General features: G+C 48.5%; 1 protein-coding gene across 8 annotated transcripts in view; it reads left to right on the plus strand.

Annotated features, from left to right (window-relative positions):
* The first annotated feature begins 12,245 nt into the window (after positions 1–12,245).
* The window catches only part of Znf532 (zinc finger protein 532), a 116,270-nt gene continuing 110,229 nt past the window's right edge, over positions 12,246–18,286 (plus strand). Inside the window, exons 1-2 of one of the 8 annotated variants that reach the window (XM_051163453.1) lie at positions 12,246–12,562; positions 14,934–15,043. The gene's annotated coding sequence lies outside the window, so the exon portion shown is untranslated. Of the gene's footprint in view, positions 12,563–13,089; positions 13,188–13,742; positions 13,928–14,933; positions 15,044–15,861; positions 16,050–18,286 lie in introns of those variants that run through there. The other 7 variants (XM_051163459.1, XM_051163451.1, XM_051163454.1 and 4 more) reach the window with 7 other exon arrangements.

An 18,286-nucleotide genomic window follows, 5' to 3' on the forward strand; every position in this document is an offset into this window, starting at 1 on the left:
CCTCTGCCTCCTGAGTGCTGGGATTAAAGGTGTGCGCCACCTCGCCCATGGTAGAGGAATTTTAATTCAGAATTTGGCTGCTCTTGCAAGAGATCACATCCAAAGACTCTCTAGGGCTTTGTGATCCAGCTGGAATCAGATATGCTGGGCGGTGGTGGCACATGCCTTTAATCCCAACACCCAGAAGACAGAGGCAAGCAGATCTCTGGTATAGAGCAAGTTTCAGATAGAGAAAAGCTTAGGTCCTGGCATGGTGGTATACGCCTTTAATCCCAAACGATGAAGGTAAAGTTAGTTTGTAGAAGGAAGCAACCATGTTTGAAAGTGATGTCTAAATGAGTGTCAGAAAAAGTGGCAAATCAGAGAAAGATTTGACAGAATGGGATACAGCCAACTCTGAGAGAATGCACAGGAAAAGGGAGGCTATGTAAGAGCAGTGTAGGAAGACAGAGGGGGAAGTTTTACTGGCACAGTTGTATGGAGACATGTTGCCGAGAGAGGGACCAAGCCAGAGAATGAGAAGGAGCCAGAAGATGAGAACAGATTGCTAGCGTTAGTTTGAGCCAGAACAGCTGAGCTGAATGAGCCAGCCCTGAGTTAAAAAGGGTGAGTTTATTCAGCAGTAAGTCTTAGAGGCTGAAAGCATTCTAGGCTTAGACTAGATTATATGGAGGCTAGATGCTTCCAGGACTAACTAGGTTTAGGTTAACAGGCAGAGGCAGCAAGCCTCGGAGACAATAATTACTTCAAGTCAAGTCATTTACACCTTTTCATCACTCTTACAGCCTCCGGAACCCATGGGTCCTGTTGGGCATCTGTTGTGGGTGGGTGGGTGTCAGCACTGGGATTACAGGCGTGTGCCACTGTGCCAGGCTTTGTGTGTGTGTGTGTGTGCCAGGCTTTTATGGACAGTTTCAAGCCACTATATGGATGCTGGGATTTTTTTAAGGAAAAAAAAAAAAGATAAGCATACATGGCATTTATTTCTGTAAAGGTCAGAGCTGTGCAATATTCTCCCCAGCCCACTCCCCAACTCCGGGAATGAAAGAAGAAAAAGAAAACTTACCTTCCTTCTGAGTGGAGACTCTTAAAATTTCACATGGTGGCAAGAAGCTAATGATTCAAAAGGTGTGACTTTGGGGTTGAGGACTTTGACCTCCTCTCTGGTGCCTTACCTTTCAACTGTCAGAACATTGGCTGAGGCTGGCCTGGCTGTCACTTCGGGGCATGCAAGGGTTTTACAGGCTAGCTGTAGAGGACCATATCAAATGGTCTTATTTCTGTGTCCTAGCTTAGAAGACAGGTAAAGCTCCAGTCTGAAAATCACTCTTTCTCTCTGTATACTCCTGGCTATTCTGGACTTGCTTTGTAGACCAGGCTGCCCTCGAACTCACAGTGATCCGCCTGCCTGTGCCTCCCGAGTGCTGGGATTAAAGACGTGCGCCACCACGCCAGGCTCTAAATCTGTGCTTCTTAAAGGACCGTGTTTGCTCTCAGGGGTTTTGGGCTTAATCAGATGACTCCCAAATCTGAATATTTAGATCTGATGTCTGTTCTAATCCCTTCTAATTCCACACTGGTAAGGTGTGAAGTACATGTGTTCCCCCACTACAAAACTCAGGAGGTCCAGGAAGACCAGAGAAGCCTCTTGCTCCATCACAACCTGTCACTCAACTCCATTGGCACACTGTTCTTCCCAGCTCTTTGTCTTCCCTCCACTCGAGTGCTCTCCTGCGCTCCAGAACAGGGCATGAGATCACATTATAGATGGTTGTGAGGCACCATGTGGTTGCTGGGAATTGAACTCCAGACCTCTGGAAGAACAGTCAGTGCTCTTAACTGCTGAGCCATCTCTCCAGCCCTTGTTTTTATTTTTTATTTTTTGATACAGGGTTTCTCTGTGTAGCTTTGGCTGTCCAGGAACTCACTCTGTATACCAGGCTGGCCTTGAACTCAGAGATCGACCTTCATCTGCCTCCAAGTGCTGGGACTAAAGGCTTAGTCAATGTGTCTTTTTTTTTTTTTTTTTTTTTTTAATTTTGTTTTTTGAGACAGGGTTTCTCTCTGTAGCTTTAGCTGTCCTGGACTTACTTTGTAGACCTGGCTGGCCTCGAATTCACAGAGATCCACCTGCCTGTGCCTCCCAAGTGCTGGAATTACAGGTGTGTGCTACCGCGCCCGGCCCCTCAATGAGTCTTAAAGAAGCCATTTTTCCCACCTGAGTGTTTGTTTGTTTGTTTGTTTGTTTGAGGCAGGGTCAATAGAACTCACGGAGATCTGCCTTCCTCTGCCTGCTGAGTACTGGGACTAAAGGCTGCTATGCCTAGCAACCTCCCTGAGTTTTTACAGTGACGCCTTAACTATCACATAGTTTTCACTCAGCTGCTCTTCATCAAATAGCTCTTTGTTTGTTTGTTTGTTTGTTGTTTGTTTTGTTTTGGTTTTTTGGTTTTTCAAGACAGGGTTTCTTTGGCTGTCCTGGACTCACTTTGTAGACTAGGCTGGCCTCGAATTTACAGAGATCCGCCTGTCTCTGGCCCCCAAGTGCTGGGATTAAAGGCGTGCGCCACCACCACCAGGCTATCAAATAGCGCTTAAGCAACCAGAGTTTATATATTAAATGTGGGTTGAAAACGTAGTTTGGTTATACATCTTTAGCTTAGAGGTAGCTCAGGGGCCAAACATTGCACAATAAAGCGAAACAAGAGGCTGGGCATGGTGACACAAAACATTAGGCAAGCACTCAAGAGCTAGAAGCACACTATGGATGTAGCTCACCTCCTAGAGTGTTCGGCTAGCATGCTCAAAGCTCTGGGTTCAATCCCCCAGCATTAACTGGGTGTGGGAGCCCATGCCTGTGAAGGCAGAGAAAGGCAGGAGGATCAGGAGTTCAAGGTTATCCTTGGCCACACAGTACTTTAAGGCCAGCAGAACTACAGGAGATCCTGTCTCAACAAACAAACTTTAAATATGCTTATATTATTTTTATTTTGTTTTTTTCGAGACAGAGTTTCTCTGTGTAGCCTTGGCTTTCCTGGACTTCCTTTGTGGACCAGGATAGCCTTGAACTTACATCGATCCACCTGCCTCTGCCTCCCAAGTACTGGGATTAAAGGCATGCATCACCACCGCCTGGCATTATACTTACACTAAAAAAAAAAAAAAAATTATTGTTTCTTTTAAATTCATATTGAGCTGGTAATTGTGGGATTTTTGTTGTTGTTTGTTTTTGTTAAACATGGAAACCCTAGAAACAGTTTGTGTTTAGTTCCTTCCTCTCCCACTTGAAGGCAAATTCTGTGAAGGTGCAGACACGAGCTGTTATAAGAACCCACAAATGTTGAGCATCAAAGGTAGAATGCAGAAGGCAGTCCACACTAGCTGAGGCATCAGCCACATTCCTTCTGTCTAACCGCCAGTGTCTCCTCAGAAATTTCTCAGTTGCCACGAGATTGCCAAAGACACACAGGTATTGCTCTCTGGTCTACTACCAGAACATGCTCAAAAACTGAAACTCTGGCAAATGACAACTTAGAATCCCACTAACACAAGGCAGAATATAGCCAGAAAATTGACCACGAAAATGACATTGAAGCTGTGAAGTAGTGACACACGTCTTTAATCCCAGCACTCAGGAGGCAGAAGCAAGTGGATCTCTGTGAGTTCGAGGTCAGCCTGGTCTACAAAGCAAGTCCAGAACAGCCAGGAGTATACAGAGAGTATACACAGAGAAACCCTGTCTCTAAAAAACCAAAACCAAAAAAAAAAAAAAAAAAAAAAAAAAAGAAGCACAGATTTAGGAGTGAAGAGAGCCAAAGATAGAACCTTGAGCAAGATTTCTACTTCAGAGAAGAACGCAGAAAATGAGCCAAGGCCAAGCAGGAATAACTACATGGAAGGAGGGAAGATGTCACAGAAGCTAAGAGAGGGGAGATGTGAGGAGGGCCCCCACAGGCGTGCAGCGTCCACCAGATAACAGAGTTATTAAGGAAGGTAGCCACCAAGCTGAGGGTTTACCTCAGGTGCCAAAGGGAAGGGTTGCATTCCTTTTTATTGAAAAAAAAAAAGTTTTATTTTAATTATGTGAAGATATGTGTGTGCCTTGTGGGTTTGTACACATGAGTGCAGTGCCCATGGAGGCGAGGAGGGTGTTGGAGCTCCTGGAGCTGGTGGTGATGAGGGCAACGGTACATGCTCATTGGCTACTGTATTTCTTTGAACTTCATAATTTATGTTAAGAACATAGGAGTAGGAAGGACCAGTTATAACGTAGGCAGACAGGCAGCATCAGCCAGGGCCTCTATGTCCTCTGCTGGTCCCATAAGGGGGTTATACAGGACAGAAGAACTTAAGGGTAGCTGACTCGGTGAGTATGCCCTGTGCATTTTTCAGAAAGATGGTATAGTCAAATTGACCTAGTTTCTAGGACAAACACTCTCAAAGAAAGCTGAGAAGGAAGACGGGCATGATGGCTCTTGTTTAATCCCAGCACTCGGGGAGGCAGAGGCAGGCGGATCTCTGTGAGTTCCAGGCTAGAGTGGTCTACAGAGCAAGTTCCAGGACAGCCAAAGCTACACAGAGGAACCCTGTCTTAGGGAGAAAAAAAGTCTCCTTTTCATAAAACAAAACCAAACAGCTGTGGGATGTAGCTCAAAAGTTAGAACACTTAACCGGACGTGGTGGCGCACGCCTTTAATCCCAGCACTCGGGAGGCAGAGGCAGGCGGATCGCCGTGAGTTCGAGGCCAGCCTGGTCTACAAAGTGAGTCCAGGGTGGCCAAGGCTACACAGAGAAACCCTGTCTCGAAAAACCAAAAAAAAAAAAAAAAGTTAGAATACTTGCTTAGCGTGTTCAAACATGTCCTGGGTTTGATCCAAGCACTGCACAAAACCAGGTGTGGTAGCTCATACCACACCCTATGATCTAGCAGCCTAGGGGGTGGAGGCAGAGGTAGTGATTCCCTACTACATAATGATTGTCAGGCCAGCCCCCGCTATTTGAACCTCTTTCTTTTCCTTCCTTCCTTCTTTTCTGTCTCTGTCTTTGTGTGTGTGTGTGTCTTTGTGTGTGTGTGTGTTTGTGTGCGCATTGGTGTTTTGCCTGCACTTATGTCTGTGGGAGGGTGCCAGATCCTCTGGAACTGGAGTTACAGATAGCTGTGAGACGCCATGTGTGGGTGCTGGGAATTGAACCTGGGTCTGGAAGAGGACTTAATCACTGAGCCTTTCTTAAAGAAGATGGAAGGAAGCCATGCTTGGTGGCGCACACCTTTAATCCCAGTACTCTGGGAGGTAGAGGCAAAGGTAGTCCAGGATAGCCAGGCTACACAGAGAAACCCTGCTCAAAAATCCAAGAAAGAAGGAAGAGGAGGATGAAGGGGAGAAGGAGGAGATGAAAGGAGGAGTAATAAGAGGAAAGAATAAGAGGAAGAGGAAGAAGAGGAGGAGGAGGAGGAACAAAGGGAGAGCAGAGGCTAACCTGGAAGCCATCCACACATGGGAGACCTAGACTCTTCTCTTTGTGTCTGGTTCAGTTCAAATGGTTTGTCAGTCACTTTTCTCAGTGCTAGTGTGGAGTGGTTGGTAAAAAGCAACTAAAGAAATTGCTGGCTCTCAGCTGCCTTTCTTTTCACTTCCAGGCCATGGCTCATAAAATGACACACCTACATTTAATGACTGTTCCCAGCTCCTGTCAGTCCTCTCTAGAGACCCTCACATATACACCAAGACATGCATCTCACTTGTCCCCTGCCCCAGTTTCTCTGTGTGTGTGTGTGTTTGTGTGTGTGTGTGTCTGTCTGTGTGTCTGTGTGAACAGCCTTATGAAGTCCATCCAGGCTGGCTTTAAACTCACTGTATTGTTGAGAATTTCACCCCCTGGACTCACTTTGTAGACCAGTCTGGCCTCGAACTCACAGCGATCCGCCTGCCTCTGCCTCCCGAGTGCTGAGATTAAAGGTGTGCGCCACCGCTGCCTGGCTCAGAACCCAGTTTTTTTTCCTGTGTGCTGAGGAACTAAACTCAGGTCCCTCCTGTTAGGGTTCTGCTTCAGTCCACCTACCTATGGTGTCATTCCTTACCTGCCAAGGGGGTGTGGCCCTACCCAGGGCCATATGAAAGGACAAACTGTCCATGTCGCCCTCGCCTTCTTCCTCTCTTTCTCCTCTCTTTCTACTCCCTCTACTCTCTCTTATCTCTCTCTCTTCCTCTTCCTCTTCTTCTCTCTCTCTCTCTCTCTCTCTCTTGTACCCCTCCCCCTCTCCTTCTCTCCCCATGCTCATTTAATAAACTTCTCTACAATATAATATCTGCTGCCTGGTACCTTGTGTCTATCATTATCTTATTCTTATATATAAAGCCTTGTGCTCATGTGACAGACCGAGCTATTTCCCCATTCCTCATCACTACTGTTTTTAACGTCGCCCCAGCCAACAGGTAGAGCTTCAGGGGAAGAAACAAAAACCAAAGCAAGAACAAAACAAAAAAATTCCAGAAATAGCCAATGTTTCCTTTTTGGTTTTTCGAGACAGGGTTTCTCTGGGTAGCGTTGGCTGTCCTGGACTCACTTTGTAGACCAGGCTGGCCTCGAACTCACAGCGATCCGCCTACCTCTGCCTCCCGAGTGCTGGGATTAAAGGCGTGTGCCACCAGGCCTGGCTCCAATGTCTCCTTAGAGATACATAGCTCTTGGTCTTTTGTCTAAGAAGGATCTCAAAATAGATTTCAAATATTTATCTAAAGTTTAGCAGAAAATTATGATGCATTTGATCATCTTTTATCTTTAAAATGCTTTCAGATAAGGAAAAACAAAACCTCTGTAGGTGCTAATCTCATGCCCCAAATGAGTACTTTAAAATGTTAAGCTAATTGTAATTGCACTGAGGTGTGGGGAGTTGGTGTGTGTGTGTGTGTGTGTGTGTGTGTGTGTGTGCACGAACCCAATGTCATCTATAATGTCATCTCTGTCCTTAATAGAGTTCTTGTCTCATGATGACGGAGTCATACAAAATGTACATACCATGTAAAATGGCAAATAGTGGGTCTAGAGAGATGGCTCATTAGTTAAAAGCACTGGCTGCTCTTCCAGAGTACCCAGGTTTGACTCCTGGTACCCAGAGTGTTAGTATACTGCCCCAGTCTGCCTAGCAAACTATGATGTCATTACCTATCTGCCACTAGGCGTGCCCCTGCCCAGGAGTCTATAAAAGGGCAAACCCACCTACCTCTCTCTCTTACTCTTTCTGTCTGTCCTCCTGGGGGCACCCTCTTCCTTCTCTCCCCCTGCTTCTATAATAAGTCTTATACCATGTATCTGTTGTGGTGACTATTTTATATTTCATATTTTAAACATATGGCTACTCACCACTACCTATAACTCTAGTTTCAGGGTATCTAACACCCTCTTTGGGCCTCCATAGGCGCTAGGCACATACATGGTGCATAGACATAATGCAGACAAAATACACACAGAAAAAAGAAAAGAAAAGAAAAAAAAAAAAAGCACCTTAGGAGTGAGTGCAGGTTATGGGTACTCCTAACCTGAGAGGTCAGGGAGCGCTTCTCGGAATGACAACATTCATCTTTGGTCTCAGTTTAATGACAGTCCTTGGGAACTGTCTGGCCCAGGAGGATAACACATTCCCAGGAAAAACCAATTCTGACTAACACGGTGCCAGGAGGACTTGGCCCTCTGTCTCCACTGGACCCCTTTCTGAGGGCCATCTCATTCAAGAGCACCGTCCTGTGAGGCCTTTCACCATGGACAGCACTGGGAGTGAACACCTTTCTAATGCTGCCTTGGTCACTCCCCAGACAAATGTGATCAGAGGTTGTCAGTCAGACAACCAGGGACTCTTCTAGAACGAGGGAACGATGTGTATAGACTTGACAGCAAGTTGAAGCCAGTCACATTCAAAGATCTGAATGCTCACCAAGCCTGGTTTTACAGTGTTCAGAGGATGAGGCAAGGGAGGTTCCGTGAATGGAGTAGATAATGGAAGCCCTTTTAAGTCTTGGCCCAGTCTAGACGGCAGTGAGGAGATGATCCAGGTCTGAGCAGAGGGATGATGGGCAGAGTCTTTAGAGAGACTCCTAGAGTATCAACGTGGAGGGTGCTTTGGAAGCTGGCCAGACTGGAGTGGAGGAGACCTGGTAGTGACCATATCTCAACTGCTCTGACGGGTTGGAGAGAAAAGGTGGTAATGGATCTAGAAGGTGGGGGTGGGGATTCTCGAAGCATTTGTGATGGCGTGGATAAGAGCAAACAGTGGACACTCTCTTGGTCTTGTTTTGTTTTTGTTGTTTTCGAGACAGGGTCTCTCTGTGTTTGCCTTGGCTGGCCTGTACTCACTTTGTAGACCAGGCTGGCCTTGAACTCACAGTGATCTGCCTGCCTCTGCTTCCCGCGTGCTGGGATTAAAGGTGTGCGCCACCACCGCCCGGTACAGTGGACACTGTCAACAAGGGCTGTTTCTGAGGATATATTGCTGGTGAGGACTTTGAGCTATATTACCTGGAAATAAAGGCCCAAACAACCTCTGATCACATTTGTCTGGGGAGTGACCAAGGCAGCATTAGAAAGGTGTTCACTCCCAGTGCTGTCCATGGTGAAAGGTCTCACAGGACGGCGCTCTGGAATGAGATGGCCCTTGGAAAGGGGTCCAGTGGAGACAGAGGGCCAAGTCCTCCTGGCACCATGTTAGTCAGAATTGGTTTTTCCTGGGAATGTGTTATCCTGCTGGGCCAGACAGTTCCCGAGGACTGTCATTAAACTGAGACCAAGGAAATTTGCCGTGGGGGACACAGCAGTGAAACGACCAGAAGCCAGAGTTCCCGGAAGTGTGCTACAGAGATAGATGGCTTGGGTGGGTGCGGGGGGCAACGTGCTGGCTGTGTAAGCCTGACAGTCCAAGTTGGAACCTGAAAACCTACATAAAAGGCTGGATATTGTGGCAGCCACGGAGGAGTGTGCCAGAAGCTCCTGGGCCAGCTGACCTGGAGTACACAGTGCAGCAACAGAGACGACAGACCCTGCCTCAAAAAGGTGGGTAGGAGAGAACAGACTCCTGAACCTTGTCCTTTGACCTCTGACCTCTAGAACCCAGGCAAAAGCTCTTTGTTGTAGGGATGGGCGTGTGGTGTTGGTAGAGGATTTGGGGGGGAGGGAGTGTTCAGATCTCAAGGGATAGAGCCCCCATGGGGTTTTCTTTTCTCAGATGCTTTCCCAGCATTCTCTTTCCCTTGTCCTAGACTCAGTGGTTGGAAACAAGCAAAACAATATGGGCTCTTGTCAAGGGGGTCAGATGCTAAGGACTGGAGAGACATCTCCAGTTCTCAATGGGGTTTTTTGCAGCACCATTTCTGAGCAGAATTCTTCACTTTCTCTGAAGCCCCATACTTCTGGGTCCCTGATGCTCCCAGGTACAGCTCAGAGACGTCACCCACTCTCTCTTATCCCCACCTTTCTCCTTCCCTTGAATAAGGCCAGCTTTCTATCACTTATTTATGAGGCAGGGGGAGTTAAGAATTAATGTATTTAGTCACTTTTCAGGACCCTTAGGAGCTCTGAAGTGCTGCCCCCTGGGAAGGAGCTCCCACCCCCCGTTCAGGTCTTCTATTAAAAGATTAAAAAAAAAAAAAAAAGGCCTTTGCCAACGCTCCGGAAAGGAGGTGGTCCTATGGGAAGTCAGAAATCACTAACAAAGAGTTAAGTCTGGGATCTGCTTCTCAGTCCACTTCTTGCAGATAACAATGAAAAACTGGCTATGACTTCATTTAGGAGTATATTTTTGGAAATATATATGAAAAAGAAAAATCCCAATTTTTATCAAGTTTGCTGTTTTGAAAAGAAACGCCCCCCACCCCCCATAACCATCTATGCAACTTCACTACATATCTGCTACAAACCTTTAAATTACTAATTTCGGGTCAAATATTCTAACTATTCCTTTAAAAACATGCTGACAAAGTATTACAAGTTAAACCCTCTACAAACTATACATACCTAGGCCTATCTTGATTTTGAGCTAAAAAAAAAAAAGGTGCAGCTCAAAACCTTCGGCAGCAATTGAGAAGTCAGCAAGGCCTTTGATGGTAAGATAAAGAAAAGGCTTTTCTCCACGCCCTCCTCCCTCCTGGAACACACCTTTTGTGTGCTCTGCCTAACAAAGGAATTTCCCAATTTCAGACTGGAAGGAGGGAAAAGTATGGTGGCTTTACAGAGCTGGCTTCCAAGCACAAAAGATGAAATTAAAAACAAAAAGCAAGGTGAAGCTGGGATTCTCTGGTACCCTAGAGGAAACACCAAGGCGTTCAGCGTTGAGCAATAAAAAACATCAGTAACAAATCCCCATAGGAATTGGGATTCCTTTAGTTTCCATTTGGCAGGAGAAGGGTATGTTTTCTTTGTCCTTAGTTAGCTACTGTGCTCAGATAATGATTTTACTTCATTCTTGTAGTCAAGATACTATTTTATTGCTCCTCAGTGCAGAACGGTATACAAGTAAGGTAGCCTGACATTTGTAGTATAGTAGAATGTACCGTTTTGTGCTTGTTTTAGAAGAAGGGTCCTGCTTCCCACCCCCAACTCAGAAGCGTCTTTTCGGCTGTGAAACTCAACTGATTTTGCAAAAATGGATTCAAATGCTCGCTTTGTTTTTTAGCTGGCCGAGAGGTTCCTCCGAAGCCCTCATTGTAAAAATAGAAAGGAGAGAATTTGCTAGAAGTTGGTTGTTTCTGGTTTAAAAGCAGATGCAGATGATGAGTAGGGCCGTGAGACCAAACCCGGCCCCCCCCCAGCCAAGGGTTGACCAAAAGACCAGGCTTTGACAGAGCCCTGCTCACAAAGTCTGTGGGCATTACAAATCCGTGGGGCAGATGCACAGCTGGATTCCTAGGATAAGTGAGTTAGACTCTGGTTTAAGGGGCACAACTCTTGTAACCATTTAAAAGCTGCTTCCCCGAAGCTTTCAGGGATAACGGTAGGGGGTGGGGGAGGGGCAAGAGAGCATTTTAAAGTACAAAAGATTTCAAACCAACTAACAATCTTCCTCTGGCATCTGCACGATCAAATTCCATGTATTGTCGCAGGGCCCTAGCCTATCAGGATCTCAGACTTAGCAGGTCGTTGCATTCTCCCCAATGCACATAATTTTTTTTTTTTACATGCATATTAACAATGGCCTACCTTCAGAAGAAGGAAAAGGCGTCCTTTCAAATGAAATCAAGCCCAAGTAAGGTTGAGACCCAACACACTGTGTGTTGGATGGACACTGCTCTCTGGCCCCAAGACGATGAATTTCAATTTCATCATCTGGTAACACTGGCAAACGCTGATGCTGTGGTTGGCAAAAAAAAAAAAAAAAAAAATCTGCAGACTGCATAGGTGCATCCTACACCTGTGCAGACAGGCACTGCAACTTGAGTGCACCGTGGCACAGTCGCAGGCTGAAACTAAAGGACTCTCCTGTGAGACAATAATCCAAGTCATTTGCATGAGCAGTCTTGAAAGAGCAAAAGATCTTTTACGGTGCCCATCCTACGGAGCCCTATCACAGAGAACAATGGCTTCCTCAACGGAAGTGAATGCAAGCTAATGCTGAGATTTAAAAGAAAACACTTCTCTGTGTACTTTGCAGACATTTCACCAGTCTGACCTAAAATAAAGACACGCAGGAATAGTTCTGCCGGGATTCTTCTCTGCTATTCCAGGGTTAGTATTGTCTTCGGAGTACAACAAGCAAACAGGAGGAAGCCTTTTTAGGAGGTAACGGTGGCAGGTTTTTTTTTTTTTTTTCAGATCCTTCCATTTTGTCCTACTTCCAGTCAGCACAATTAGCTTGACATGGAGGTTTCTCCTGTTCTAAAAAAGAAACCTTTCAGTGGCGTGCTTGTCTGTGCACAATATGGACACCAGGACAGAGGGCTGGAAAACAGCATACTTCTTCTGGCAGGGAAGGAAACGCAGTGTCTCCTTCTCGGATGGGTTACGATTATCTCCTTTCCTGGCCTTTGGCTGGGTTTCTGTATGTATCTTTTGCCTGTGTTCTGGAAGCTATGACCACCTGCTGTATGTACGTGTGCTTGTTACATGTGTACACCATGTCCCTTACAGAACGTAAAGCCCCAGCTATTACATCGTGTTTACTCAATATCATACCCCCCCTAGTTTAAAAAAACAAAAACAAAACAACAAACCACCCTACATGAACCGAATATGCCATGCTTCAATCTGGCCCCAGTGGCTTTTTCTCTGAAAGCAAAACGTGTGTCTTTTACACCAGGGCTTTCTCCCCACCCCAGGGGTGTCTTCCATTCTTTTGTGGCTCAGTTTAAGGCGAAAAGGGCTCCAAACCACTAACTAACAGAAGGGAGCCCTTTCTTCCACCTCCTGGGAGAATCTCAGATTGAATTTATCTGAAGATAGCGTGCTCTCTTCTTACTTATTTGCCACCATTACGAAGAGGACAGCACAACCACCACCTTGGCTTCAAGATCCTGGGTAGAGAGGCTCACGGGCATTTTTTTCAACCATCTTTGGCGAGGCCTTGCTTCCTTCCACTCCAGTAAGTCGCGGCTTGGGGCCATGGAAAAGGACTGGGTGAGAGTCTCAAGTGTCGTTTGAAAAGACAGCAAATCAGCCCCCTGCTCGACCCCGTCCCCAGCGCCACCAGCACCTCCGGGCCGGGCCGGGCCGGGCCGGGCCGTGCGCCCGCAGCCTTCCACTCGGGCCGGCGAGGCGCCGTGGGCCGGTGGGGCGTCGCGGCCGCGGGCTTCGCGCTCCGCCGCCCGGCTCGGGCTCCCTTCCCCCACGGCGCCCCCTCCCCCTCGCCGCGCTCCCTTTTGTTCGCTCGCCGCCCGGGCGGCCCGAGAGCTAGGCCCCGGCGTGGCCCGGGCCGAGCCGCCGCCGCGCGGCCTAGAGCCCGCGCCCGGGAGCCGGGCCGGCGTCCGGGCGCACGGCGAGGCCGCGGCGGCGAGGAGCCCCGGGGCGGCGAGGCCCGGCTACGCTCTAGCACACAGACCCCGGCGGCGGGGAGGCGCGACACGCCCGTAGCATGGAAGCCGCCGCCGCCGCTCGCACTGCAGCGGGCGCAGCAGCAGCAGCCGCCGGCGGCGCGCGGAGCAGAGGTCGCCCGAGCCGTGGCCCGGACACCCGGGCTTGAGCGCTGCGGAGGCCCGCCCGGCCAGGGGGTGGGTGTGCGCCCGGGACAGGGGACCGCGGGGGTGCGGGCGGACGCGGGCGGGAGGGGGCATCGGACCCCTCGTGCCACCCCACGGGTCACGGCGAGTGCGAGGCTCAGGCCCCTTGGCCTGAGTGCGGCGGCCTGTCCCACCCTGGCCTTGGGGACAGCCGGCCTTCGCGCCCAGCTAGCTTCTTGAGGGGGGGCCCCCGAGGCTGGGCTGGTGTTGCTAGGCCCCACCGGCTCCAGAGGGGCCACGTGAGCGCGGGCTTGCCTCCCCCGCCAAGGCTGGTTGTGCACAGATGATTTTCCCAAGGCCTGGGTGCCCCCTCTTCCCTACTGCCCCTTGACTTGTCCCCTAGCGCCCCACACTTCACCAGTGTACTACCCAGAGGTGAAGGGATTTGGACTCCCCCCCCCACCACCACCCCAGGTGCTTGAAAGAAGAGAAGGTTGGAGGAGGAGGAGACTGGGGGGGCTGCTGCTGCTGGTGGTGGTGGTGACAGGGCTGGGAGAGAGAAGGACGGAAGGGAGGAGGGGGCTGGGTGGGGTGGGGGTGACAGGCAGAGAGGAGCCTGGTCAACAAGCCAGCACCACTCTGCTAGGAGGCCAGGCCGGCTCCTGCAGCCGACGCATCCTGTGTGAGCAGACACACATAGATTGCTTTCTTGGGGGCTCTTTGTCAGCCACCAACACAGGGAACACACACTGACACACACGTACACAAAGATCTGAGCCAGGTTGTGGGAGGTAAGTGGGGGAAAGAGAAGGAGGGGGAAACAGTGTCTGCGGTGGGCTTCGGGGTGGAGGGGAGGGGGGATGAGCCCTGAGGGGCTGTGGGGGGGCTCGTGAGGTGAGCATTTCCAGGGTTCTGTGCTTGTGTGGAGGGGGCACACACAATGACCTTTTCCCTCAGGAAGCCCCACAAGGCAGAGGCAACCCCCCAGCGAGCTCCCACCCTGTGCTGCTGCTGATTTTTCAGGGACTTGTTGGCAACTCAGCGAGGGTTGCCATAGCTTTTTTATGTAGGGTGACCAGAACCGGCTGAAACTGGTTTGAGGCAGATCAGCTCCTGAACACAATGCAGTCACTGAGCTACTACAGTGGGATAGCAGCTTCCTCCCTTCATGGCAGCCAAAAGCAGAGAAGCTTGCAGGAAGGTACCATCCCAACACAGTACGTAAATGCACACTTAGACCCCACACAGCACTGGGACGCGACGAGCGGAGCCCTAAAAGATCCTGTGTAGAGATGATGATGGGGGGAAAGGTGCAGGCTTGCAGGATCTGAGGTTTCTTGGGCTTTTCCTGCCTTTTTCTTTTTGCTTAAGGGACAGACAAGGAGCTGAGATTTATGACCCTTATTAAAGAAAAAAAAAAGCATGTGCCTTATTAGGGTGGGGACACTTGGTTTGTGCAGTCTCTCTCTCTCTCTCTCTCTCTCTCTCTCTCTCTCTCTCTCTCTCTCTCTCTCTCTCTCTCTCTCTCTCTTTAAGGAAACAAAACCAGAGTGAAGTGATGGACTTGAAATGGCAGGCTGTTGCTGGAGAGTGCTACTTTGCACGCCTTTTCTCTTGCAGGCTATGTTCTGTTGTGTGCTTTTCCTAGTAGAAGCTACTAAAGGGTGTTGGGGATACCTGGGACTATTATGAAGGCCAAAAGGTAACAATGTTGTTCTAGGAACCAGGCATGAATGCGGTCCAGTGATGCTGTCAGCCATACATGCTGTCTTTTTTTTTTTTTTTTTTCCCTTGTAGGCCTGTTGACTGGGGCTGCTTTTAACCCTTTCATATTTGCAGAGAATGCAACGGTGTGACAGTAACTGAACACTGGTCCAAAGTCTTTTCAAAAGGTCAAGGTTCACAAGGTGAGATAATGCTATTTATAGCATGACTTTATATATTAATTTTGGCACATCCATCTGACACAGACTGACAGTGAGTTGGCACCCTGGAGATGGCGTGGGGTTCAGAGTGGAGACCAAATACCTTTCCTGTCATCCATGTTTAATGGAATTCCAGTGACTTTTTTGATGGTATTACTATCAAGGAGAGATCCGGATGCATTCATTAAATTGCATGTGCCTGGGCGTTTGGAAGAGTCAGGCCCGGAAAGGCATGTTTAGAGGGTGGCAGGCGGCTGGGCCTTGTGGAGAATGCACTGTTTCTGCACAGAAGCAGTCCACACCGTGCTTTTTGACCACAGTTGTAAGAAAAGGAAGAAGGGCTTCACCAATTCGAAGCAGGCCAGCCAGCTTTTTAGGGTTTGAGGAGCCTGAAGGTAGATTGTCTTTTGTTCATCCATCACCTCTCCTTTTCCCATGCTCTCTGTGCTGACCTGAAAGGTTTCTCAGTCAAGTCGTGGAATGTCTTATTGATTTGGGGGGCTGTCGACAGTTACTTTGCCATTGGATTATTTGTGGCATAGGTTTGAGTGTGGATGACTAAGGAAGGGCTAAGAGGAACCCAGGTCTGTCTGGTTTTGTCTGTGGGAAAAAAAAAAGCCCACAACTCTTAGCTTACAGCTTTACTGCAGTGGGTGGTGGGAAATAGCTAAGGCTTTTCTACAGTCAGAACTGGGTTGGGGGAAAAAAAAAAGTAAACTAGAGCTTGGAAAGGAGAGGAGGGACACAGCAGAGGAGAGCAGCAAGCAGCAAATTGCTGAAGAACAAAGAAGAACACTAGACATTTTGCCTTGGGGTTCCTTGGGCAAAGAACTACCACTTCCCCAAACAGGAAACCAGTCGCACCAGAGTCAGGTCCAATATGATCTCAGCAACAGAGCTGGTTCTGCCTTTCTGCTGGTTTGCTAAAAAGCACAGCCAAGAGGAGCCCATGGGAGACCTGATTGCAAATACATTTTCTCCCTTTGAAGTGCGTATCGAGTTCCTCTCCGGGTTCAGCTGAATAGACTATTCAGAAATGCCGAGGATCTTAGAATTGGTGAAGTTGTGTGCTATTGGTGGGTAGCCTATCTGCAGTGAAGGCTGTTAAGTATGCAGGGGTTTTTATTGTTGGAATGTTTTTGTTTTGTTTTGTGTTTTTTTCAGTTGGGCTGCAGAGAGTCGCCTATGTGCTAGCACTGGCAAAAAAGGGGAGACTGGAGTGCCTGGTTAGCTTGGAGTGTCGGATGTAGTGTTTAATAGAAATAAATGTGATAGCGTTCACAATGGCACAGGTTCTTTGCAAATCACAGTGCTAAGATTGGTTTTCACTTCTGTCTCATTTCCGACTGCTAGAGGTTCTGCAGTTGACTGTGGTAGAAATAATGTTTGCCGAGCCTATTCGAATCTATACTGCATGGTGTGTTGGCCCCTGAGCTTCTGGTGCAGACTAGAACTCAGATGGCTGATGTGATAAACCTTGATTAGCTTAATACAATAAACTATTCTGTCATTTAGTCCTTTCGTTCCAGGGGCGGGGGTTTTGATTTACCTTTTACAGCTAGCCCCTTGCAATGACCGTTTGTTGAGAGTGTGTCTTTTAAAAGCCCCTTTTAAGGGTGCTGCATGTCATGGAATGTTCTGGTCTGCTGTACTGTCTTGGTGGTTTTAGCTTTGTTCTTTCCCCTCCCCCTCACCAAGAGGTCTCTCCTGAAAATAGCATTTGTTTTGCATTTAGGCCAGTCTTTCCAGCTGCAAATGCTGTTGGAGGATGGGGAGCTGGTTCTCCCAGGGTGCCGTCATGAGCTCATCTTGGAGTGGAGCTGGCCTCAGGTGTGGAGCTCATGCTGGGCTGTAACAAGGTAGCAGGCCCACCTCTCTGGGGGAAGACGGACACAGAGACACAGAGCATTCTGGAAATAAGCCAGGACATGTTCCTTCCTGGGAGAGCCAGGAGGGTAACGCCATGGCACCCATGTTGGAGCTACAGCAGGCGCGCCTGCTTGCTGTTTCCTGAGGCAGTCTCTGAGGAGGACCTTCGGGCCTTCCCTGTCTGCAACAGGAATGTGCGGGTTTGGCGAGAGCACACTGGAAAGAAAGTGTAACTGGGTGGCGAACACTTGCTTGTTTTCATCCTTTGCCTGAAATTGAGTCATATTTTCCATGTTAAGGAACACTCAATCCAAGGTTTTTTTTTTTTTTTTTTTTTTAACAGCTCAGTCTAACCTGGTTCATGGATTCATTCTGTGTTTATAGTCTCTCTCTTCCTCTCTCCCTCTCTCCTTCCTTCCTGCCCTTCTTCTCACCCTCTCCTCTTTTCTCTCAAACACCCCTACCTGTCTCAGAGACAGGGTCTTGGTAATTAGCCTAGGCTGCCCCTAGACTTCATCTTGTACCTGGACTCTTGAGTGTAGAGGTTACAGGCATGTGCCACCATGCCCAGCCCTGTGGCTCATTTTTAAGGACAGCCTTGGAAGGAAGAGGACGACTTTTTAAATGGATTCTTTTTCTTTTCTTTTTTGAGACAGGGTTTCTCTGTGTAGCCTTGGCTGTCCTGGACCCGCTTTGTAGACCATGCTGGCCTTGAACTCACAGCGATCCACCTGCCTCTGCCTCCTGAGTGCTGGGATTAAAGGCGTGCACCACCGCTGCCCGGCCTTATTTTTTTTTAACACATGGTAGGTTGAGTTGCACTGTTAGGATTTGTTCCCTGCCCCCCTTTCTTTGTGAGCATCCTGTGTTCTGTGGCTTTTGAGTGACCTTGTTCCTGTCCGTGGTGGAACAGCCTTGCTAAGCCTGGTGCAGAAGTTGCCCTGATATGGAACCTTAAGAAGGAGTGGGTGTGGTGGCACACGCCTTTAATCCCAGCACTCGGGAGGCAGAGGCAGGTGGATCACTGTGAGTTCAAGGCCAGCTTGGTCTACAAAGCGGGTCCAGGACAGCCAAGGCTACACAGAGAAACCCTGTCTTGAAAAACCAGGAAAAAGGGCTGGAGAGATGGCTCAATGGTTAAGAGCGCTGACTGCTCTTCAGAGGTCCTGAGTTCAATTCCCAGCAACCACATGGTGGCTCACAACCGTCTATAATGTGATCTGATGCCCTCTTGTGGCCCGCAGGTGCACATGCAGGCAGAGCACTGTATACATAATAATAAATAAATCTTTAAAAAAAAAAAAAAAAAAAAAAAGAAAGGAGTGAGTAGTACAAGGTGACGAAGGGATCTGAAGA

This window comes from Acomys russatus, chromosome 20 (assembly GCF_903995435.1).
Source record: "Acomys russatus chromosome 20, mAcoRus1.1, whole genome shotgun sequence".
NCBI lineage: Eukaryota > Metazoa > Chordata > Mammalia > Rodentia > Muridae > Acomys > Acomys russatus.